General features: G+C 40.9%; 1 protein-coding gene across 2 annotated transcripts in view; it reads right to left on the reverse strand.

Moving 5' to 3' along the window:
• The window catches only part of LOC129714688 (spermatogenesis-associated serine-rich protein 2-like), a 72,102-nt gene that overhangs the window by 44,616 nt on the left and 1,717 nt on the right, over positions 1–25,769 (reverse strand). The window lies entirely within an intron of this gene.

The following is a 25,769-nucleotide window of genomic DNA, read 5'->3' on the forward strand; positions in this document are numbered from 1 at the left end:
AAAAAAATCACAAATTTCTGCATTGGTTTGAAAAAGGAATTTCTATTAAATGATCAACAACTTGGCTAGATTGAACACCATTTTTCCCAGTTTTGATGAAAAAGTCACCAACATGCACTCTCTGGATGCTCTCTGCCATAAATGTTTAGCATATTTTTAATTCAGGCAGTGTAGATAAAGAGTAAAGCTGAGAGGTGAAAGCAAAACTCACCTGTGGAAACAGCAATAGAATATGTGAGCATATGGAACAAAGCTCTGAATTAATACTTCACATTTGTCTGTATAATTATAGCAATTAGAACTGGGGAAAATGAAATATCTATTTAATTGCTAAAACAGACTAACGTGAAAACGGCAAGTCTGCAATAGAGTTGGAAATGTTCATCATTTTCAATACTTTAACTACAAGCAAACTCCAGATTTTAACCTGCAAGCAATTCACAAGCTTGAATGGATTTTAAATAGTAGCTAAGGGATACCACAAATTCCATCTCATCTAATACCCTATACTATCTTTTTTCGAAGCACAAAGTTATAATACAAGAATGGGAGCATATTGAATAAGGAGGAGAATTTAAACCGTGGCAAGATTAAGGTGAATCCCAGGACATTCTATGAGTACTTGGGAGCAAGAGCATAGCCATGGAATGAGTTGGTACCGTGGTAATCCATGTGAGGAACCAGGCAATGTCCTAAATGAATACTCATCTGCTCTTGAAGATAGACATAAAAAGCTGGAGTAACTCAGTGGGACAGACAGAATCTCTGGAGAAGGAATGGGTGACATTTTGGATCGAGACCAGAGTCTGAAGAAGGGTCTTGAACCAAAACATCACCCATTCCTTCTCCCCAGAGATGCTGCCTGTCCCACTGAGTTACTCCAGCTTTGTGTCTATCTTTGGTTTAAATCGCCAACTGCAGTTCCTTCCTACACTTATCTGTCCTTATTTGAGAATACGTGGAAGACAATGAGTTCACAGGGAGATAGATCCGGGGCAAGGCAGGATTAAGGAGGAGGTGCTAAATGTTATGCAACAAGGGGTGATAAATCCCCAGGGCCAAGAGAAATCTATGCCAGGTTGCTATGGGAAAGAAGAGAGGAGGTAGTAAGGGTTAGATGAATATTCTTGCATCTCAAGAGTAGAGGGCAGCATTGGCAAGATGCCTTTCGGATTGGTAGTCTGTGACCAGTGGGGTACCACAAAGATCAATGCTGGGACCATGTTAGTGCTGTATATTATCGACGTGAATGTGAAAGGAGAAGATATAGTTGCCAAGCTTGCAGATGGGTGTTGTGGGCATTGAAAGTTGTCCAAGGCTACAGCAGGATACAAATCAGATGGAAAGTTGGATTGAGTATCAATGGAATTTGTCAGTGCAGAAATCATGAGGTATACATAGGGCAGGTAGTCAGAATCGTTTTTCCCCAGGGGTGGCAAAAACAAGAGGTTTAAAGAATGAGGTTAAAAGCAAGAGGAAGCAGTTCTAAAGTTGATGAGGGGAAAGCCTGCGATTGAGATCTCAAACAGCCTACCAGAGAAGGTAGAGTCAGATACAATCACTATGTTTAAGAAACGTTTAAGCAGGTATTATCACAGCATAGATAAACCTAATGCGGGCATAAGGGATGAGGAAAGATGGGCTAATAAATTAATTGGATGTGGTGGGCTAAGGAGCTCGTTTCTGCGCTGTACAACTCTCAAGATTCTAGCTCTGGGTTTAAGCACCAGCACGAGAGACCAAAAGAATTGTTAAAGTCAGTACCAAAGAAATAAAATGACCACTCCTGATTTATACCGAGTATTGTCGTGGACACCAACCAGCATATTTTTCTACACAGCTCGGAATGACTCAAAAGTTAGATTGAACAGAATAGACAAAGTAACAATACACACCATTTACAAAGTTAACCAATCAATAATGCAATAACGACAACAAATGATGGAATACACAGGCTTCCTACAAGTTTTGAGCCACAGGACTTCTGCCAGGAGAAACACGACAGGCATGGTGAAACGACTTGAAATATAAAAATACTATATCTTTTTTATTGTGACAATTCACACAATTAAAGCCAAAAGGCTCCTTTATTGAAAAACAAAAATCATGCATCCTAATTTAATTTTTCTATGTTAAGAAACATACCTACTTTCTTGGTAGCTCTAGAACAATCCACTCTGCACAGCTCTATGGAAGTTTTGAACTGGAACTCTTGCATTTTTATAAGGATTTCAGAATAAACTTTGGATGTATTCCAAATTTCACATTATAGCTGTGCACTTCAGTTCCTGTTTGGCCTGCCTCTAATACTTCTACTTAAAACTGTTGGCATGTTGCCAACAAGGATATTGCATCCCCTTCCATTGAAGGAAAGCATTGTATGGGCTCATCATTTTGGCCACAAATGTCTGGGTTATTCACGACCGTGCGCTTTAGAATCTGGATTTTACTTTTGAACCATGAACGCCAAACAAGCCTAACAATAGAACGGCAAACTAAAACACATTCTTCGTGGATCTGAAAGCAATACTTGTGCAAAGACAAACCCCAATCAGAACCAAAGCTAAAAACAGAAACAAGATTCCCATCATTATTGCACAAGAATAAAAAGACAGCATCATTAAAAAGTGACATTAATTTTCCAACATGTACGATATATCTTCCTGAAAGGCGCAATTGCTGTGGTTGACCAGGATTACAGGTTAGTTCTGTCATATGCTTATTTAACCCTCCTTTCATTCAACTGGTCTTTGCCACAAACACCCTGCCAAAGTCAAGAATGAACTGCCCAATTAATAAAAGCATTTTTTGCTGCCTTATGTGGCTGGAACACACTGCCGAAATCCACTTCAAAAGAAAAACTCCAGCTGCCAATTATTCTTGAGAAAAATGTTGTCCTAGTTTTAAATTCCAAAACCTAGCACAGTCGGTTCAGAATTGGGGAGAAACAAAAACTGGCACGGGGAAGGGAACAACCGGTATAACATTTCAAAGCAGAAAAAGACTGCAGAATGGAAAATTAAATGATTTTTTTTGAATGATTTTATGAATTAAAAGAATCTTAGATGCATATCAAATATTGTAATATATTGAAATGCCAGCCTCCATCAAATTGCTGTAACACCTAGAAAGAAATGTTCTGAGACATACTGTCAAAAGTCACTGCAAATCCATATAAATGATTCATGAACACAATCTTATGTAATATCACTAAATGCTCTGTGACGTACAGAACTGCTCTGATGCATACCATCAGTAGTCACCACCTTTCTCAAACATGGCAAACATAGTGACCCTTTGGCAAGAACCTTGATCCTGTTTCCAAAATGTTATCAGCTGTTGGGAGACAAAGTTAAAATTAACGTAACCATACGTCAACAACAAGCATCCACCCAGCAACCAGGACAACAATTGCTCTACCTGTTCTGAAAAGTTGCACAAACACCAGAACCGGAATTAGCCATTTAGCTTTACACAATGGTTTACCATTCAATTAGATCCTGGTTGACCTTTCCTTCACTTTAAAAAAAAAAAACGTCGATCTAAAGCTTGCAAATTTCAATCGACTAATCGTCCAGTTTTGAGAGTGCAGGTTCCAGATTTCCACTGCACTTATGAAAATGTGTTTCTTGCATTAACTCCTAAATCGGAGGGGGTCGAATTTTTAAGTTTGTTCTGCATTCTATCAGAGGACATTGTTTCTCTATATTTAACATCACCTTTCATGTATTAGAAGTCAAACATGTGTAGCACATTATAATGCAAACCTCAAAGCCACGTCATTTATGATGCAACTGCAACGCACCAATATACTCCCCCTGAAATGAAGTGTCCAAAACTGAAGTGTTTCAGATGGAATCAGACCAATGCCCAGTCAACTAAAGCACACGATGCCAGTGCCCTCAAAATAAAAATCTAACACTTGATTAGTTTGACTTTAGACTCATGCACCAGCTTAGAATGATGTGTGGCGTTTCATAAATTCAGGAAGACTTTTTGGCTAAAAAGCTTTAAGAAAGTGATCAACTATGCTACCCACTTTTATCATTCCAACAACAAAGCTCAAATGCCATTCCGTCGGATAAATAAAATGCAGAAGTTGGCACTAACGAATAGTTCCTTAAATAACCATTTGGCCAATCAGACAAGTATCACGAAGTTTCATTCTTCAGTACCTTTCCAAATCTATTAAATTCTGCACAATGCAAACAATTTCAAATAGATTGGGTGAATGCACAGATACTTTTACCCAGAGTATGGGGATTGAGAACAGAGGTTTAAGGTGAGGGGAAAGATTTAATAGGAATCGGAGGGGCAACTTTTCCACGCAGAAGGTAGTGGGCATATGAAACGAGCTGCCAGAGGAAGCAGTTGAGGCAAGTACGATAACATTTAAAAGACAATTGGACATGTACATGGATAGGAAAGGTTTAGAGGCATATGGGCCAAACGCAGGTAAGTGGGACGACTGTAGATGGTGCATCTTGGCAAGCTGGGCTGAAGGGCCTGTTTCCATGCTGTATGACTAACAACCGAATTAATCAAGATCCAACACACCTCTGTTCACCATCAACATCAATAATAGTTTCAAAATTGAAAAGATGGGATGCCTTCCCCAGGTAGGTCTTATTTGTGTGCTAAATATAATATAAAAATTAGCTATGACACCCATCAACTCCCCACTGAATATTTGAGCTCAGGAAATAAAATGTAGCAACATATTATTTTAATGTTCATTTATTTCACATAATTATTAAAGGAATGGTCTTGGAAGTAAAATGTAAACACTTGGACTAACGCACAATTTACAGTGTGAACTTACTAACATCTTTAAAATATTAATCATTAAAAATAAATGGATTACATTTGCAGGATATTTGAAGGAGGCAATAACCGGATATGATTAAGCAATAGTACTTGACTGACATCAAAATTAATATTTGGAATTAATTAGTATCAAAGTTAGTTTCTGAGATGGAGGCAGAATGATATTTCCACTGGATAATTTATATGTTATTATTAAATACAATTTCTATTTGCAGTCAAAGCAAATAAATTCTTTGAATTGTCATCTTCATAGATGATTCCACACAAGTTAGAGCAGTATTGAGCAGCTTGTGGTTTGCTTAACCTCTGACTTTTCATTTTCTTGGAGGAAATGCATGCCAACGTTTAATTGTTTTTGAAAACTACGCCACGTCCACATTTCCCTCTCAGACAAAGCAATTAATACTTTGGTTGATACAAACAAAATTTGATTTTTTTAATTCCCTGCTTACTAATGTCAGTGGATCTGCCAAATCTTGTCTGAAATTTTAAAGATCAAATATTGTTTCATTCAGAGGATTTCTCTTCCATAATTGCAGATTAAAATAAAAATCAACATTTATACTTTGCCAATGTTTATCGGTTGTCAAATGCTAATACATTTTAAATGCTCATCAAGTGTTAATAAACAATCAGGCAAACTGGGTGGCCAACTACACATGAAAATACACAAAAATGCTGGAGAAACTCAGCGGGTGCAGCAGCATCTATGGAGCGAAGGAGATAGACAACCCTTGGTTTCGGCCCGAAACGTTGCCCATCTCCTTCGCTCCATAGATGCTGCTGCACCCGCTGAGTTTCTCCAGCATTTTTGAGTACCTTCGATTTTCCAGCATCTGCAGTTCCTTCTTAAATACACACGGAAATCACTAGTTTCAAGATAAATCGTCATTGCTGGCCAGTTATCTCACAACTAAAAATGGATTCTCAATAATTCATTAATTTCATTAAGCGGTGAGTTTACGCAAAATAAGAGTTCAACATATGCATTTCATTATTCAACTAACTAAGCAATTTTGCAAATGTGTGTGCAATTACTTGAAATGATTTTTGATCAAGCAGTTCAAGTCACGCTACCAAATTAGTCTCTGTGCAGGTGTTCATTTTAATACTTGCACAAAAGGTGCCCGGAACCAGATGAAAATAAGTTGTAACCACACAAAGCTAAGACAGAATTTATTTTGACCAAATATGAATCATTTGCTTTACAACGATCCATTTTTTAAAACAGTCATTCCGTGCCTCCATCTTCTGCGACAAGTGACCCTCCTAGTTTCATATATTTCTGACTGGAGTCAAATGACAGGAGACACTGTATAATAATCTCTACACAAAGCAACTCCGACAAAGGAAAGTAATTGGAACATAGTTGAGGTTGGGCAAGAAAACCAATTATCTGTAACTAAATGTCTGGAATCAGAATAGCAACACTTTCAATGGCAATCACGTGGTGTTGTCCTTTCGGGAGGACACCATGATGTCTGTATCCAGGCAAGTTTCCTTCACCTTTTAATTACTATACACAAAAACTATCTTTATATTTCCCCTAATCCAGAATTAATTGGCATTATATTTTAGATAGAGATTAGATATTAGGTTGACAGTAATTAAGAGATCATCATCTGAGCAGACATTGCAGAGGAAACAAATATAAACGGGAGAGTCTTTAAAATTCAAATGCTATCAATGCGCGAGCAGAGTATCAAAAAACACCTGGCTGAGGCACTCCGTTCATAAAGTAAATCCAAAAATCTGCCCGAGTTGCCCATTAAGTCCTACTCACTCACCCACCCTCTCCAACATGGTCCAATACAGATTATTTTCCACATAGCCTTAAATTTGTTGGAGTACAATCCATTCTTTCTCTAATCTCATTTTTTAAGTGGTATGCTAATGTTACACATTGTAAAAACCTCACAATTTACATGCTACCGAGCCACAGATTTCAATGGTTCATGCACGTCGTGTTAGTAAATCTTTAACCACAAATTTAAACATTTGTCTAAATTTTTAAGGATTACGACCAAAAGTATTTTGGGTAAAACGCACGTTAGTCCAGTTGTTCCCAACTTTTTTTAACATTAACGTGACCGTTTGCAAATACATCGGATAAAAGATACCAGAAAAAGTCCAACGATTCACACAACCCTGTCAGTTTTGACATTCAAGCAACATTGATTTTTACCACCTTACAACAAGCCATTCTAAGATGTGAAGTTTTAAATTAAAATAAATGCTTCAGATGTCTGGGCCAAGAGCAGACCTTTTAAAAATAACTGCAACCCTTTTCTCTTGGAACAAGCCAGTCTTTGTTCAAATGTAGACTTTATGGCAATAAAATAAAAACACTCAGAAGCTTAACTGCTAATAGATTTTGCTGCAGTTCTTTGGAAAACAAACTGTTCAGGGTTTTAGAGATTTAACACACGTGGTACCAAAGCAATTTACCAGCATTACAAAAGGGCTCCTTGGCTACAGGAGTTGTGCCAGGGGATTGAAGGACCGCTAACATACTTTTGTTTATAAAGGGAACAAATTAAGTAATTACAAACCAGTTAGTTCAACATCAGTGGGATAAGTGTTGCAATGATTTTAAGGGGGAGAAAATGCTCCAATTAGAACAGCCCAAATTAAATCAGGGACAGCCCCACAGAATTGTGAAAGGAAGGGCCTGTCTGATGACACTGATTAAATTTGTTGCGGTGGTCAAATGAACTTTGTTTGATCTAGTCTACATGGACTTCAGCAAGGCTCTTGACAATGTTCCATAAGGCAGGATGATTAGGAAGGTAAAACCCTATGGGGAAACGAAGGGTTGCAAACGGGATCCAAAACAAACAGTGACCGACGGGAAGCGCTCCGATGAGAGTTCTGCAACATCATCGTCTACATGATGCGTTTCCCTTTTCCGTAACTAGTCTGAAGTCTCGATCCGAAACATCACCCAATCCTCCTCAGAGATGCTGCCTGTCCCTCTGAGTTACTCCAGATTTGTATGTCTATCTTTCATGACAGGAAGCAATGGTCGACATTTGTTTTGCAACAAAGGCCACAGGATTCAGTACTTGTCCCTTTTGTTTTCTAATATATCCATATCTTAGATGTGTATGTTGGGAATAGGAGATAGAAATTTCCAGTTGATGAAAAAAAATGCCGTATGGTTGACAGTTAAGAGGACAGCTTTAGATTACAGGAAAATATAGATGCAGGAAGAGGAGTGTTAAGTGGAATTTAATCCATAAAAGTGAGGTGATCATTTGCTTGGGTAATAAGATAAGGAAAGGCAATATATTGAGTGCTGTGGAGGAAAAAGGAACAGAGTGCACACCCTCAGATCCTTTAAGGCAAGAAAATGGGTCAATAAGGTGGGATTCGGCATATGGGATGCTTTATCGGATGAGGCACAGAATAGAACAGCAGGAAGGTTAAGCTGGAACTACATGCATTACATGTTAGACCAATGAGTATTGCACAGCCCATATTACAGAATGCTGAGCTTACACCAAAAACACAGAGGTGATTTACAAAGATGTTGTGAAGACTAAAATTGTAGCCAAGAAGAAAGATTGGATCAGCTAGGATTTTTACCTTCGGGAAAAAAAGCAGGTTGAAGGGAGATTTAAAGGAGCCGTGTAAAATGACGAGGGGCCTCAGAGAAAATAGCATGGGCTTAGTTCTCTTTGCAGAGAAGATTCAAATCTGGAGGCTCAGGGTTAAAGAGAACAAGGAAAAATATTTTCATCCAGAGAGGTTGGGATCTGGAACTCTCTCCCTCACAGGACAGGTGAGACAGAAACTTTCACCACCTGTACAAATGACCTGGGGTGTGTGCTTGAAGAGCTGTGTGCTGCACACTACAAACCTAGTGCTCAATGCAAGATTAGGCTCTTCTATGACCTGCATGAACAATGGAAGAACAGACATCCATATCATAGATTTTGATACAATAATACCTGCACTGACCTTGCTCAAACAGTTTGTTGTAAAATCTCTCGATAGCTATATAATTTTCTACCCATGTCTGAAGTGAATGGATCCAGTTTCCATTCAGCACTTTTATCCCCCATTCCAGATCAAAACTGAGGTAAGGTATTAGCCACTATTTTGACCACAAATTTATGAAATAAATTGTCTACTCTCCAAATTCTTATTTTGTGTTTTTTCTGCACACACATTTTGGTTTGAAATCATTTATTTCCCAACACATCATCAGGCTTCTCTCCAAGGCAAGGCATTGTATATCACTGCCCAACCCCCAATTAATTATAATGAAAATTTGCAAATTTTATGTGTTCATTACTAAATTGTGTTTATTGCCAGAGGTTTGGGTTTATAATTGTCATGTACATTGAAGTACAATGAAACACTTTGTTTTGCACCAATCAGATAATACTATACATAAATACAATTCAAATCAAACTCAAGTACAATAGGTAGAGCATAGGGGAAAATACAGAGAGCAGAATATAGTTCTCAGCATTGTAGCACACCAGTTGCATAGGAAAAGAAATTCCAATATCCGCAATGGGGTAGAGGTAAATCAAGGACAGTTCCAAAGGCTGATAATGGAGGAGAAGAAGCTGTTCCAGAGTCTGGTGGTGCGCGCTTTCAAGCTTCTGCCTAACAGGCGTAGGAGCAAGAGGAATGACCCGGGTGGGACAAGTCTTTGAATGAAGGAAGTGAAAGTTGAGTTTGTATAGCCGCAGCTACTTATTGGCAAAATCCTGAAGATCAAGACACCTCCAGCAGATGAAAGGAACATTTAAGACCTTGTTTGAGGTAACTGGATCTTGCTGAGTGAGCTAAGGAGCACATTACGTCACCAATTGTGAAATAGCTCAGGATTCTTATTTTATGAAATGTAGGGTAATTCACACATTATATTTCAAAAAGAATGAAAAAAAAAACCCATTGACATTATCAATGCCGAGTTCGCCACCATCTTGTCCGAAACTACACCATTCCAAATATAGTTAGGTTTCAGAAAAAGATGAAAATGTTATCTGTAGATGCCACGGAGCTATTCAAGGCCTTGCGACACAAAATTAACATTTCCGTTTAAATGCATGCAACAAGAAAATACAATTCTCACCTCATCAGCTGATACAGAAGCACAATCAGTTTTTGAAAAAACTATGGCCTAAAAATTGGATCCCACCACACTGCTTTACTCAGCACAATGGGATCCAATATGGATTGTTCCGTGGCTAAAAGAGAGCACTCTTCAGTAAAGCTGTTCAGCCATTGTTTTTCTCAGTAATCTCAAAATTAAGTCTTAAATTAAACACTTCCCAGAAGCTCTGGAGACCCTTTTGCATCCATGATTCTTCTTCTTGCGTATGGCATGGACAGCCTAAAAGTTGTAGGACAATTTGTTCTATTTGATTGTGTACACCAGGTTGATTGCATTCATCGAAACAGGGCGGACCACGTGAAGGTTGCAATTTCCATGATTAATTATGCAGCAAATAAATTTTACAAGTCAAACTGTTAAAATCCGTCAAGCAGTTTTAACTTGGAGACATAAGCAGAGTCTTGACATTATAAACATTATTCAGACATACGGTCTTGCTAAAAAATAAATTCTACCAAATTCCAGCTGAACTTTTAATCTTTTTAGAGCAGCATCACAGCTGCTATATCGAAGCATCCTGTTTCAGCCATAAAAATCTTCAAATCTCTCAGCAACTAGACTTATACTGTGCTTATAACACCTGCACAGCAAGCCCCACTGCTACCATAACCATTAAAATGTACTGTGGCTATAAATAATTCAAGTTCTTCACTGTGCTTATTTAGTTTGCGATTTAGAGATCGTAAGTGCTATTAACAATCACCTTTTATTGAGATGTCAGAGGTCAGTATTTTTTTTGAACAATGGTAATGGCATTAAGCTTTAGGGTAGACACAATCAGCTCTGTCAGACTGGCAAAAATTACTTAACACAATTACGGAAGGAATGCAAGAGCTGGCACGATTGATGATGGAAAATGGAAAAACAAGTCCATATAGGTAGGAAGGAACTGCAGATGCTGGTTTAAACAGATGACACAAAATGCTGAACTCAGCAGGACAGGCAGCATCTTTGGAGAGAAGGAATGGGTGACATTTCAGGTTGAGACCCTTCAGACTATGTTATCTACCTTAAGTACATATAGGTAGTTCTGCTATAATGTTTAAGAAGGAATTGCAGATGCTGGAAAATCGAAGTAGACAAAAATGCTGGAGAAACTCAGCAGGCGAGGCAGCATCTATGGAGCGAAGGAGAGCTATAATGCGATTGTTACAATCGTATGAAAATGTGTATTAAAGAAAATGGTATTATAAAAACAATTATGTCACTGGGTACAAGGATTAGTGTTTCAGATTCACTATGACCAATTTGACCTGGTCCAAACAGATTGATACTATGGCTAAAGAAGCACACCAACACCTCTACCTCCTCAGAGGAAATCTGGTATGTGTCAAATGTTTCTGACCAATTTTCATAGAAAGCATCATACCACAACGCATCAGTTTGGTACGGCAACTGCTCTGCCAAAGACAACAAAATAAATTGCAGACAGCCGTGGACACAGCCCAGTCCATCACACACTACAAGTCATCCTACAATTAACGGTGCCTCAGGAAAGCAGCCAACATAATCAAGGGCGGTGTAGGAAGGAACTGCAGATGCTGATTTACATCGAAGATAAGGCACAAAATGCTGGAGAAACTCAGCAGGACAGGCAGCATCTCTGGAGAGAGGGAATGGGTCGAGATGCTGCTTCTCGACCCGAAACGTCACCCATTCCCTCTCTCCAGAGATATCGCCTGGCTTACTGAGTTTCTCCAGAATTGTGTGTCCATAATCAAGGACTATTCACACCCTGGTAATTCTCTCTTCTCCCTTCAGGTAGAAGACACAAAAGCTTAACAAAACATACAATCAGATTCAAGGACAGCTTCTCCCAATCATCAGAATCTTCAACGGACCTCAACGGCCAAGGGATGCATGAGCAACCCTCCAATCTACCTCACTGCGGAGCATACTTTTAAAATCTGCACCCTCTTTGTAACCAACACTTTATCCTGCGAGGGTTCCTTTCACTTTGCACTACACGTGGTACTTGCATATACTGATTGTAATCAAAGAATGCTTTTCACCTGGATAGCATGCGTGTGATAATAATTCCAATGCCAATTTCAATGGACTCTCATGGCGACACTAGCAGTTGTGTTCTTTAGAGGCATTTGTGACTGATTACTGCAGGGAGGTTACTTGTAAAGAGGTTTTTCTTCCAACACCGGTTTTTTCCCCACCCTGCCACGACAACTTACTTTTTGTTTGTTGACTTCCAAAATAACTTTCAGTGGTTCTTTAGCTCAGGATCGAAATTATGTTATGATCCATTCACCCTGCATAATGCAAATAGTGTTCCCCAATTCATCAGCTGCATTATAACCAATTAATGTTATGGAAACACATGCAGCCGCAGAAACAGCTGCTCGAGTTCTGCCAGTGTGCTGAAAAGGCAATTTTGTTGATCCCTGGGTGCATTTTTTTTTTAAAGCCCCTTACAGTTCAAAGTTTATTAAAGGCAAATATTTGCACAAATACATTTCCTAGAAGCAATCATGCATACAGCACGACAAGAGTGATCTTCCACTGTTCACAGAACTGTGCCAAGACTGCAACCCCCCCCCTCCAAACCAACCAAAAACTCTATTTACAAAGACACAGGTGCAAAGACAGAGCGAAAGCCGCTTCTAGTTAAAACCTAGAGGAAGGTCAACATGTCCCTGCTCTGCTCTTTGACTGAGACCTTAAAAGAGATCGAGCGGGCTGCTGCTAAACCCTCCACACCCATGCCCACACCAAGGAATTGCTCACTCGTAGCTGCTTTCAGGTTTGCACTTCTCCGCTGCTGCAAAATATCAGTTTGTCCAACAACAGATGCACCTCTCAAGTGTATCTATCCACTGAACAATGGCTGCTTGCAGAAGAGAATCCACGTGGCAGTGGCAAAGGCAGGGAAACAGACAGCACAAAGGAGTCCTTCTGCCCACCTCATCCATACCAATCACCTTGCATATCTACGGTAATCACATTTGCCCACATTGGACCTGTACCCCACTTACACCTTTCTTGTCCAGGTACTCGTCCAACTGCTGTTTCCCCATTGCATAATCTGCCCCCAATACCTCCTCTGGCAGCTTGTTCTGAATAACCACCAGCCTCGATGGAAAAACTCGGAATCTCCTTTAATTTTCTTTCACCCAAAACCTGTGCCGTCTAGTTCTAGGTGTTCCTGCCCTGGGGGGGGATTCTGAATATAGATCCTATGCCCCTCAATTTCATAAACCTCTACGAGGTCACGCCTCAGCCTCTTGTGACCCAGTGCCAATAAACCTAATTTATGCAATCTCCCCATATAACTACAGCCCTCCATTCCCAGGAACATCCTGATGAATCTCTTGGCACTCTCTTGATTACTACCACATCCTGAAGTGTGGCAATCAGAACTGTACTCCAAATGCAGCACAACTGGCTACACCACGTCCCAATTCTTGTACTCAATGCCTTGTCCTGGGACTGTAAGCATGCCAAATGCCGTCTTTAGTAAGCTGTCCACGTGTTGTCACTTTCAGCAAGTTGTGGACTTGCACCTCAAGGACTCTGTACACTAATGTCCCTGCCATTTACTCCATGCCCTACTAGCATTTGATTTCACAAATACATTAATCCACACTTAGAACATAGAAAATAGGTGCAGGAGTGGGCCATTCGGCCCTTCAAGCCTGCAATATGATCATGGCTGATCATCCAACTCAGAATCCTGTACCTGCCTTCTCTCCATACCCCCTGATCCCTTTAGCCACAAGGGTCACATATAACTCCCTCTTAATTATAGCCAATGAACTGGCCTCAACTACCTTCTGTGGCAGAGAGTTCCAGAGATTCACCACTCTGTGAAAATATTTTTCTCATCTTGGTCCTAAAGTATTTCCCCTTTATCCTTAAACTGTGACCCCTTGTCCTGGACTTCCCCAACACCGGGAACAATCTTCCTGCATCTAGCCTGTCCAACCCCTTAAGAATTTTGTACATTTCTATAAGAGGAAAGCCAATCTCATTACACAGGATCCCACCCACCCCCTGCACAAGTCTTTCCAACTTCTGCCATCAGGCCGCCGATATAAAGTCCCCCCTATCCAAGAAAAACATCCACAAAAACTCATTCATACCCATTGCCATAAACAGCTTAAATAAAAAATGAACAATGGACAAATTAACCCCGACGGATTGTCACTTTACACGTATCCACAACTTTTATCTTGTCTATTTTTACAGTTTTTAATCTTTATATTTGCTTTTAATATCGATACACACTGTGTGTGCTCGCAGAAATCTGTGTCGTATGACTGCTTATCAGTACATTGTCCTGTCTGTATGTTGAGCCACGTCAAAGAAGATTTTCTGTTACGACAGACAATAAAGTTTTCTGAATCTGAATCTGAAGATCCCCCCTCAATCTTCTAAATCGTAGCAAGTACAAGCCGAGTCTATACAGTCTTTCTTCATATGAAAGTTCTGACATCCCAGGAATCAGTCTGGTGAACTTTCTCTGCACTCCCTCTATGGCAAGAATGTCTTTCCTCAGATTTGGAGACCAAAACTGTACACAATACTCCAGGTGTGGTCTCACCAAGACCCTGTACAACTGCAGTAGAACCTCCCTGCTCCTATACTCAAATCCTTTTGCTATGAATGCTAACATACCATTCGATTTCGTCACTGTCTGCTGCACCTGCATTCCTACTTTCAATGACTGGTGTACCATGACACCCAGGTCTCGTTGCATCTCCCCTTTTCCTAATTGGCCACCATTTAGATAATAGTCTACTTTCCTGTTTTTGCCACCAAAGTGGATAACCTCACATTTATCCACATTATACTGCATCTGCCATGCATTTGCCCACTCACCCAGCCTATCCAAGTCACCTTGCAGCCTCCTAGCATCCTCCTCACAGCTAACACTGCCCCCCAGCTTCGTGTCATCCGCAAACCTGGAGAAGTTGCATTCAATTCCCTCGTCCAAATCATTAATGTATATTGTAAATAGCTGGGGTCCCAGCACTGAGCCTTGTGGTACCCCACGAGTCAATGCCTGCCATTGTGAAAAGGACCAGTTTACTCCTACTCTTTGCTTCCTGTTTGCCAGCCAGTTCTCTATCCACATCAATACTGAACCCCCAATACCGTGTGCTTTAAGTTTGCATACTAATCTCTTATGTGGGACCTTGTCAAAAGCCTTCTGAAAGTCCGGATATAACACATCCACTGGTTCTCCCTTATCCACTCTACTAGTTAGATCCTCGAAAAATTCTATAAGATTCGGCAGACATGATTTACCTTTCGTCTGGTTCTGGGTTAAATTCCACCTGCTACCACTGCACCCAAGTTTCAGGCTGATCTATGCCCCACTGCATCCTTAGACAATCTTCTGATCCATGTCCTAATGTATCTTTCGACAGCCTTCACTATCTGGAGGGCAGCATCTCCGGCTTGGATCGATCGCCTCAGCGCAGAGGGAGAACAAGGAGGGAAGAGACGGAGACTAAGACTTTGCCTCTATCACAGTGAGGATGTGCTTGGTGAACTCACTGTGGTGGATGTTTAATTTGTGTTTATTGTATGTTTTGTTTTTATTGGTTCTGTGTATGACTGCAGGCAACATAATTTCGTTCAGACCAAAAGGTCTGAATGACAATAAAGGAATCTAATTCTAATTCTATCTACGCTTCCACCAATGTTAGTGGCATCGGTCTGGTATGTTTTGTACAAGCAATTAAATGTGTACCCTTCAGGCTCCTCGTGACAAGATGTTACGAGAGAGGATTCCTATGTGGTTCCCACATCACGCCCATGGTATTTTGTTACGCAATGTCTCAAACTCTCTCCAAGGCTTCCTTTTCATGAGTTGATCTGCATCCTCTTGGCTTTTTAGTTGTCAGGGGGAAATACTTAAGATTGAAATTTACTTCCTAAAATCTTTACAAATTTCCGCTTACCCTTTAAAAAAAAAAAAAAATTCACTCTTTTCATTTTCTGGTGCAGCTGATTAATTGATCGGAGACAATCTGATATATTGACCAATTGCCATTCACCTGAGATATTCCACATTCTTGTTCCAGCACAATGACGACAGATTTGAGATGAAAAGGAAAAACACAACACACAAGATTAGAATCTCTGGTCAACACACAAAAAGATCCCGCAGCCATTGGTGAATGACAGCTTAATTTGCAACAACAGGCGTCAGAATTCATTTCAGGGAACCACAGAAACAGCATGCGGATGCAATCACCATTGGAAACAGCCGCATCAATTTCCCACAGAGTTTGAAATGGCCAGTTGGAGGGGGGAGAAAAGCAAGGTTGTGGAATTGACATTCGACCACAATACAAGAGCACACTAAAATGGAAGCCCACCACTCAGCCAAGTAAAAGGAAAAAAATATATATACACACACACACACCTCATTAAACTTGCCTTGTGTGACAATGTTAATCTAATCTTATTGGGCACACTAATTTAATATACTACAGGAGAGATTACTATCCATTTTGGACCAGATGAGCTACCGCCACACAAGATTCCCATTTCAGTCTCCTTCCCGTTTCATCATCACAATCCTGTCATGCAAACATCAGAGAAAGATTATTCAATTATTCCCAATCAATTTAAAATGTTCCCATTTGGTTCATTCAACTCAAACCTACCATGCACTTTGATAAGTACCCACAACCCGAATAAGTACAAGTACACGTATCCTTTATTGTCATTCAGACCTGAACAAAATTTCGTGCCTTGCATTCATACATAGAGAAAAAAAAACAAGAAAAAACCCCACAATAAATACTAATTTAACATCCACCACAGTGAGTCCACCAGGCACCTCCTCACTGTGATGGATGGCAAAAGTCTTAAAAGTCCCAATTTGAACCCAAGAAATCAGCTATTATTTAGCCAAGTCGGAGAAATCTCCTTAACATTTTTTGTTGGTTTTGTTGATAAAGGAGTATTAACATAGAAACATAGACAATAGGTGCAGGAGTAGGCCATTCGGCCCTTCGAGCCTGCACTGCCATTCAATATGATCATGGCTGATCATCCAACTCAGTATCCCATCCATGCTTTCTCTCTATACCCTCTGATCCCCTTAGCCACATGGGCCACATCTAACTCCCTCTTAAATATAGCCAATGAACTGGCCTCAACTACCCTATGTGGCAGAGAGTTCCAGAGATTCACCACTCTCTGTGTGAAAAATGTTTTTCTCATCTCGGTCCTAAAGGATTTCCCCCTTATCCTTAAACTGTGACCCCTTGTCCTGGATTTCCCCAACATCGGGAACAATCTTCCTGCATCTAGCCTGTCCAACCCCTTAAGAGTTTTGTAAGTTTCTATAAACCCCACCGATACACATCAAATCCGCTGATGTCATTGTGTTTTGTTGTAGTGCTCATAATAGTTTGTACAATGTCTGGCTCATTTGTACATTTTTAATGGAAAGAATATTAGACTGAAATAAGGAAGCAATTTCCCACATCTGGCACAATTCAACCACGACTGCTGAACCAGAAAATTACTTTTTTTTAAAAAAAATACTTAAAAATAGTTTCCAAGTTACAAAACGCATTCAATAGCTGGAGTCTGATAAAAGATTGTTGCTAATGTATTCCACGTGATAGATATTTAAACCCTAATCATTATCTACTCTACATAAAATACTTTAATTTATAGTTTTGTATCAATGCACCAGCAAGTCTAATTATTGCTGTGATATAGAAAATGACGCAGCCAAATTAACCACAGGCCCCCAAAACAACTGAAAAATGGACCAATTTTAATTATGTCAAGAGATAAATATTGTCTTGGTGAACAGATGCAGCATTTCTTTGCTGTTCTTCAAAATACTGGCAAGGAGCCTTAAGTTCATGAGCGTCATCCTTCCACATCTCAGGCAGCCGCTTGGAATAGACGATGACTTGTTTCTACCTCAGTTCAGAAGAGCAGAGATGCCCATGTGCATTTTTTTTCCCTTTTTCTTTAAGCATAGGGTGGTCCTTGCACACCAGCCATCACGTTGTCTTTGCTGAACCCTGGTTCAATGGCAAGGACGTCCAAGATGATTGAGATCAGGCTCTGCCCCAAACAAATAAAAATCTGATCACACCCTTTTTTCTGCCTCCCTTGATTGAACTGCACCATCTTGATAATCTTCCCCCCTTCAGTCCCCCCACAACCTACCCTGCTCTCCTTCCCCAAATGGCCTATCATTTTCATTAGCTCTCAATTCCACCACCCTCCCACTCCATACCTTTGGGTTATCACCTTATCTGAAAGACCATAACTCTAACAATATAACACTCCCTTAATATTACACTGGAGTATCTCTTATGTTCAAGTCCACTTAGTGGAACTTGAACTCACACCCTAGAGTCACAGCTGACATACATTGGCATCACCTGATAGAGTCAGAATTATACAGCAGAGACAGCTCTTTGGCCCAATTAGTCCTTGCCAACTAAGATGTCTATCTGGGCTAATCCCATTTGCCAACTTTTGGCCCATATCTATCCAAACCTTTTGTATAAATATACCCGCCTAAAAGTATTTTAATTGTTAGAATTGTACCCACTACTGTTTCCTCTGGCAGCTCGTTCCATCTACCCACCACCCTGAATGAACAAGTTACACCTCAGTTCCTTTTTTAAATCTTTCCCGTCACCTTAACTCTGGTTTGACTCCCCTACTCTGGGATAAAGACTGACCATTCACTTTAACCATGCCTTATGACTTTATGTATATCTCTATAAACGGTCATTGTTCATTATCCTACGCTCCAGGAAAAAGAGTCCAAACCTATCCTTATAACTCCAAGTTCACCAGTCCCAGTAACACCCTTGTAAATCTTTCTCTGCATCCTTTCCAGCTTAATGACATTTTTCCTATTGCACAGCGACCAAAACTGCACAACACTCCAAGTGTGAAGTCACCAGCCACTTGTACACTCGTAAGATGATGTCCCAGCACCTGGAATCAATGCCCTGAAAGATGAAGGCAAGTTTGCCAAATGCCATCTTGGCCACCCTTTCTACCCATTGTGCCACTTTCAGGGATCTGTGTACCTGTAGCCCCTGGTCTCTCCATTGTACAATATTCTCCAGTCCCCTACCATTTACTGTCCAAGTTCTGCACTGATTTAACTTACCAAAACGCAACACCTTGCACTTGCCAGAGTTAAATTCCACCTGCTATTCCTTGGCCTACCTCCCCAGACATCCAGACCTTGCCATTATCTTTGATAATCTTTTTCATTATCCACTACCCCCCCCCCCCACCCCAGAGATTCGAAGGGCCAGGTAGCATACTCCTGCAACTTTGTTGTGCTTTAACTCACGTTTCAAACATCTTGAAATCAATAGTGTTGGTCGCCTTTAAGTTGAGCTTTTTGAGCAAGCTTTGTGCAACGCTTGCATATTTACAGCTTATCCTCACATTATCCTTTCCAGTTTCAGCCCAAATTTTACAACAGAACCAGCCTTTTTTTGTTTGATTAAATCAAACTAAATTCAATATTTATGTCCATTTGGATATGCCCCATATTTGATTAATTACCAGCATGCTAATTGATGCAAAACACTTGGACAAGGACAAGTAGCTTACATCGTGCCCGGAATGGTGTTTTGGCCCTCGGAGTCCATGGCAACTGGACAGCAATCAAATCTCCAAAGAAATTCAAGCTGCTCCTGTTTATATTGTTTTTGCTTTGAACTGGTCCCTGCAGCAAGCACAACACTGGATTCATGATTTTCTGTATCAGACAAGACGCAACATGATATTTGGAGAACAGCACTCCCTTCATTTCAAAGTATCTTTTTGGACCTGGATACTTTGTTTTGGCATAGATGCCACCTGATCTGCCGAGTGCTTCCACCATGATTTCATTTCAGTACTCCCTCAATATTATTAGCCTTGATTATTTGCTAATACTTGGAGGAATTTAACCAAGAACCTTTTGGTTTAGAGTACAGGTGCACAACCTTTTATCCGAAAGCCTTGGGACCAGACACTTGTCGGATTTTGGACATTTTCGGATTTCCGAACGGAAGATTTTTAGCGTAGATTAGGTAGGTAGCACGGGCGGCTTGAAAAATCTGGAGCGGCTGGCTGCCTCCTCCCCGGAGACCGGGGAATCATTGTAAATCATTGCATAAATGTTAGTCAGTTAGTTAGGAGGGATTTTATGTGGTGGTGGGTGGGAGTGGGGGTGAAAGGGAAAATTTAATTCTTAGTCCCCTACCTGGTCGGCGACTCCCAACATCGCGGAGCTGGGGGCTCAGTCTGGCCGCGGGCAGCGCCGGTTGGAGCTCCGACCCCGGCAACTCTACCCCTGGCTGCGAGGCTCCAAATCCAGCGCCGTCCGCAGCCCCCAGCTCCGCGAATGTTGGGAGTCAGCGGCCACAGCGCCCTGGAGCTTACCGCACGGTGACCCGGTAAGGCATTGCCCGCTTCCTGCTGGTATCCCAGCGCTGCGACGCCACCGACTCCCAACATTCGCGGAGCTGGGGCTGCGGGCGTCCGGCGCTGGATTTGGAGCGCTGTGCAGCCAGGGGTAGAGTTGCCGGGGTCGGAGCTACAACCAGTGCCGCCCGCAGCCCCAGCTGGGAGTTGGCGGCCACAGAGCTGCGGAGCTTACCGCACGGCGACCCGGTAAGGCATTGACCGCTCCCCGCCTCTCCGACCAGGTAGGGGACTAAGAATTAAAGTTTACCCCTTCAACACCCCCCCCCTCCCCACCCTCTCTCCCTTCCTTCACATAAAAGCCCTCAAAACTAACTGACTAACATTTAAGCAATGATTTACAGATGTTTAAGTGTCTCCCCGGTCTCCGGGGAGGAGGCAGCCGCTACAGTAGTACAGACCTGGGTTGACCGTGGGTCGTTTCGGGTCAAGTTTGGCGCCAAACGCAAGCTTTGGTGTGCAGACGACATCCTGGAAAAAATGGCCGGTTTTCGGAGTTTTTCGGTTTCCGGAACTCCGGATAAAAGGTTGTGCACCTGTACTACCATTGCAGCAAAGTTGATACCCTTTTATTCAACTCTTATGCTTGCTCTTTTATTCTTTTTTAACTTTTATTCTTGCTCTCTTCGGAATTACATTGGGACTCGTGCATCTTATATAGTAGTTCACCCTCTCTCCACCCCTACCCCTTCCTTCTCAGGGAAGGAATTAAAGAGGCACTCAGGGAAAAAAAGAAATACATTCAGAGAGAATGCAATGCTTATCTCAGCTAGAGGGCGGGTGTTCACTAACAAATACATTGTATCAAACACAAAGTGCTGGAGTAACTCGGGTCAGGCAGCATCTCCCACTTCAGATCAAATGTTAGCTGTACATTTCCTCCAGAGATGCTGCCTGACCCACTAAGTTTACTGAGTTTTAGCACTGAGTTTTGCTTGATATACTAGCATCTGCAAATCATTGTGTCTACATTGTATCAAAGTTTGAATTATCAAGCAACTATGTCTGGTGTCATAGATATTGCTGCATCTCTTTCGTATTAGACAAATTCAAAATTATGATGGCCCAAAGATGGAATGCATAATTCCAATAAAGATGGGAAAGGAAATCACCTTGTTTAACTTATTGTTCAGAAACTTTTGACAACCATAAACACTTTACATCTGAAGTACAGAAAATTGGGTTCACCATGTCTAATTAGCAGGCAATTATAGACAGAAAGTGTCTACAGATGATTAAAAAAAGTATCTCCTACTTTTCATGGGACTGTACATGTGTAAACTTTGCAAATCGTTACTTAAGTTGATAATGGGGTGGAAGATTGCAACCTTCACGTGGTCCGCCCTGTTTCGACTAATGCAATCAACTAGACGTGCACAAACAGAAGATCAAATAGAACAAGTTGTCCTACAACTTTAAGCCACACGAAAGAAGAAGTTGAAAATTCAACTCAATTGAACAACGCAACTGAATTAGATCTCCCCTCAGCTTTCAATGCTCCTGAGAAAACAATCCAAGCTTGTCCAACCTCTTGTTACAGCTAGTGTGCTTCCACAACTTTTCAGATTACATTCCAGATCATAAGTCTGCATAAAAATCACAAATTTCTTGCAGTTCAAGCTGTGGTTCAACATCACCTTCTGAAGGATAATTAGGGATACAAAATAACATGTTCACAGCATTAAAGTGAATTTAACCAAAAATCCCAAATATTTGACCAGGTCTTGGGCAATTTTCATTTTTTAGTAAGCTCCTGTTATTTTTATGCAAAGTTCTAATGGATGTCAAATTCAGCAGCTTAAAATAGTTGATTAATGATTTACCAATTGCAAGCAAGTATTCTATTGACTGCCTTCTGACATCAACCAGTATACTGATAAGCTGATTTTGAAGATAGTGTTGGCAAGATTTCTAAATTCCAAAGCTTTAGGATCCATTTTCCAGGCATGACCAACAGAACACAAATGCGACCCTCAAATTCATTCGAAAGCTACCAAGCTGCAGGACTTTACAAAGGGAATGAATGGATTAATATATGTGTGTGCCTATTCATGGGACAGCTTATTATACATTTGCTCTGATATTTAATTGCCGAACTCTTGGCATGCACATATAACGTTAATAAAATTAGGGATACACAAACATTGCTAAGGTTACTTCAACAAGAACCATTCTTAAACACAATTGAATAACCAGTTCAATATTAAGCAATGGTGCAACAGATCAGATTGTTCTAATTAGTCTAACAACAATTAAAAACAATTGTGGAGTATCTGTTACATTTAAAAAAAATCAAATCTATGTGTGTTTGAAACTTTACTTTCAACCAAAGTAAATCACAAATTCAGAAGATAACTGGCAGGAAATGCAAAATAAAAAGATTTACACAAGTAACTGCTTGTTACATCCACAGTTGGACGTACTGGAACGGTGTTGCATGAGGGGAGCAAATACATTTATCCTCAGTGAATAAATAAAATTTTCAGTACATTCATTGCATTTGTGAACAGTCCGCTTGAAATTATATGCTTGAGTTTAGAGCACGGCAAAGCACTGAGGGGGGTGGGGGGAAATCACGGACTAAACAAATAGTTCTTTGTATTTGAAACATCTAACAAAACGTTGTTGGTAGTCTTTTTTCTGCTCCAAGATTGAATGAGGCTGCAGCTCAGGTCTATGAGCTTCACTTAACGATCAGTGGAATATAGTAGTTCAATCAGGCAGCAAACTGGACTGCGCCAATTGATGCAACAAACCTGTGGATTGCAATTCTCAGAATGCAGCTTAAACCAGAGTTTAGTTGGGGGAGGAGAGAGGACAAAAAAAAAATCACAATATGAAGCTGAAGGCACGTTGGGTACTTAAAGGATCACCAAGGGGACTGGCCAGAGAGCACACCATGACATGTAATATTCTGGGTACGGAAGAAAGGTCACTGGCCTGAAACAGTGACTGTTTCTTATTGCACATATGCTGTCTATGCATATTTCCAGTATTTTTAGTTAAAAAAAAAAAAAAATACCAGGACTTGCTGTGATCTATCACATCCTTTTAACAATGTGCACTCACTAATGGGTGAGAATTTCAAACTAGCAAAACAGAGTTAAGAAAAAGAAGCAATTCAATGAGAATTAATTAAGTATAGCAAACACATGAACAGTGCTAACTTTGACAGAAAAACTGGATATAATTACATTTGAAAGACAGTTCTGCAATTACAGCATGTTACTTGATTTATTTGCGCCATGTGTGAGGCTTTGCACTGAAATTCTCCCTGGGTTGAACATCATTGACTCTTAAGGTGAATACAAAGTCTTTTTCCCGGGATATGCGATTCAAGAACAAGAGAGCATTGGCGCAGGGCTGTCAAACTACCGGCCCGCGCGCGGGATGATTTGGGGTGGGGGAACAAAAAAAGCTGTTTAGTTTCTCCCGTGCAGATGGTGTGATAGGGGAGACACAGCAGTGGTCCCAGCACCCACCCCCAAGGCACCGCTCACACCTCGCACCCTCACCTCCGGCAGCTCTGTGTCCGTCAGCCGCTCTGTCCACACCCTATGGAGTTCCAACCCCGGCCCAGAGCCAGGAGCGGACCGGGTGAGTGAACCTCACCTCCCCCGGACCCCAGCTGGACACGGAGCATCTGGGCCGGCCCTCATTCCCGGGGGGGAGGGGGAAGAGGGAAACACTCCCCGGGCATCGCCAAGTCTCCGCTCACTCCGGATGTTGTTGCCACTTCACTGATACACACTCTCACACACGCACTGGCACACACAAGGCTTAAAGGGATATGGGCCAAATGCAGATAAATGGGACTAGTTTAGATAGGGCATCGTGATCTGCATGAACAAGTTGGGATGAAGAAAGATTTGATAACTAGGATTATATTCTCTGCAGCAACAGAGGTGAAGAAAAATCTTAGTTGAGGTGAATAATATTATGAGAATAGGACCCGTTTCGCTTAGCAAAGAGTGTAGGAGGGAACTGCAGATGCTGGTGTAAACTGAAGATAGACACTAAAAACTAGAAAACTCAGCAGGACAGGCAGCATCTCTGGAGAGAAAGAATGGGTGATGTTTCAGGTCGAGACCTTCAGACGGAAGAAGTTGAAAACCAGCCATAAAACACAATGACTGGAGATGTGTGTTATCCAACTAAGGGCAGAAATCAGATTCATGTGTTCATCTTTATTGACATGACACCATAATAAATATATTACAGAAAAAATAATTTAATGGGGTGGCATGATGGTGCAGCGGTAGAGTTGCTGCCTTACTACCACATGGGCTTTCTCTGGATATTCTGGTTTCTCCCACATCCGAAAGAAGTGCAGGTTTGTAGGTTAATTGGCTTCTGTAAATTGTCCCTGGCTTGTAGGATGGAACTGGTGTATGCTAGATTGCTGACCGGTGTGGACTTGGTGGGCTGAAGGGCCTGTTTCCATATATGTTTTACATACATACATATATATATATATCTTAATTTCATTGAACCATATACAATTGAATACGTGTCATTATTTTTGTCTTGTTTCTACAGTCAAAGGGCAAGGTTGTTTGATTTATTTGTGCAGAACAGTGATATAGATATATAGATATATGCATAACCGCATGAATTATAATCTGATTTCCATACATGAATATATTTATTTATGTGCTGCACCTGTTGATCAGAGCCTGGTTCTACTGTGGAATGTTATTAGGAATGTAATTTAGCCTAATCCAAATTAAAGCATAAATGTTGCATTCAAGTGTAAGTTAAAAGACTCGCTACAGTATGCACTAGATTGCAAAATTTCAAGCTGAAAAATGCGAAGCTCCCTACCGTGGGAGGGGGATGCCCACCCTCCCCCCCTTCAGTCGCTACGTTCCCTCGCAATTTCTCACTCTCAACTCTCACCCAATGTTAGCAGCCCTGCAATACTTCACTCATTTTCCAGATCTTTTGTAGCTCTTTCCTTGTCCTATCTGGCACATATGGCAAAAACTCTTGACTCTTGTCTTGACTTTGTTGTAACAGTACAACCTTTGATTCCACTATGCATAATAAATATGCTCTTTTTTAAATTAATTTTATTACTTGCCTAGATGATAAATAGATAGTGGAAAAAGACAAAGTGACAGGGCAGGGCAATCATCCCTCCAAAAAATTGAACGGTGAAACAAAAACAGGTGTACACAAGAGTATCAAACATAATATGCAGTTTCCTCATGTATGTATTCGGGAGAGTATCAACGTGTTGCCAATGAAATTCAAAAGCCATTAAAGTCCATCTAATCTCCCTATACAATTGGTTAGCATTGCACACAAGTACTTCCCTCCCCCCCCCTTCTGAAATATGCTCAATCCCCTGCCTAAAAGACTGCTA

This window comes from Leucoraja erinacea, chromosome 40 (assembly GCF_028641065.1).
Source record: "Leucoraja erinacea ecotype New England chromosome 40, Leri_hhj_1, whole genome shotgun sequence".
NCBI classification, from domain to species: Eukaryota; Metazoa; Chordata; class Chondrichthyes; order Rajiformes; family Rajidae; genus Leucoraja; species Leucoraja erinaceus.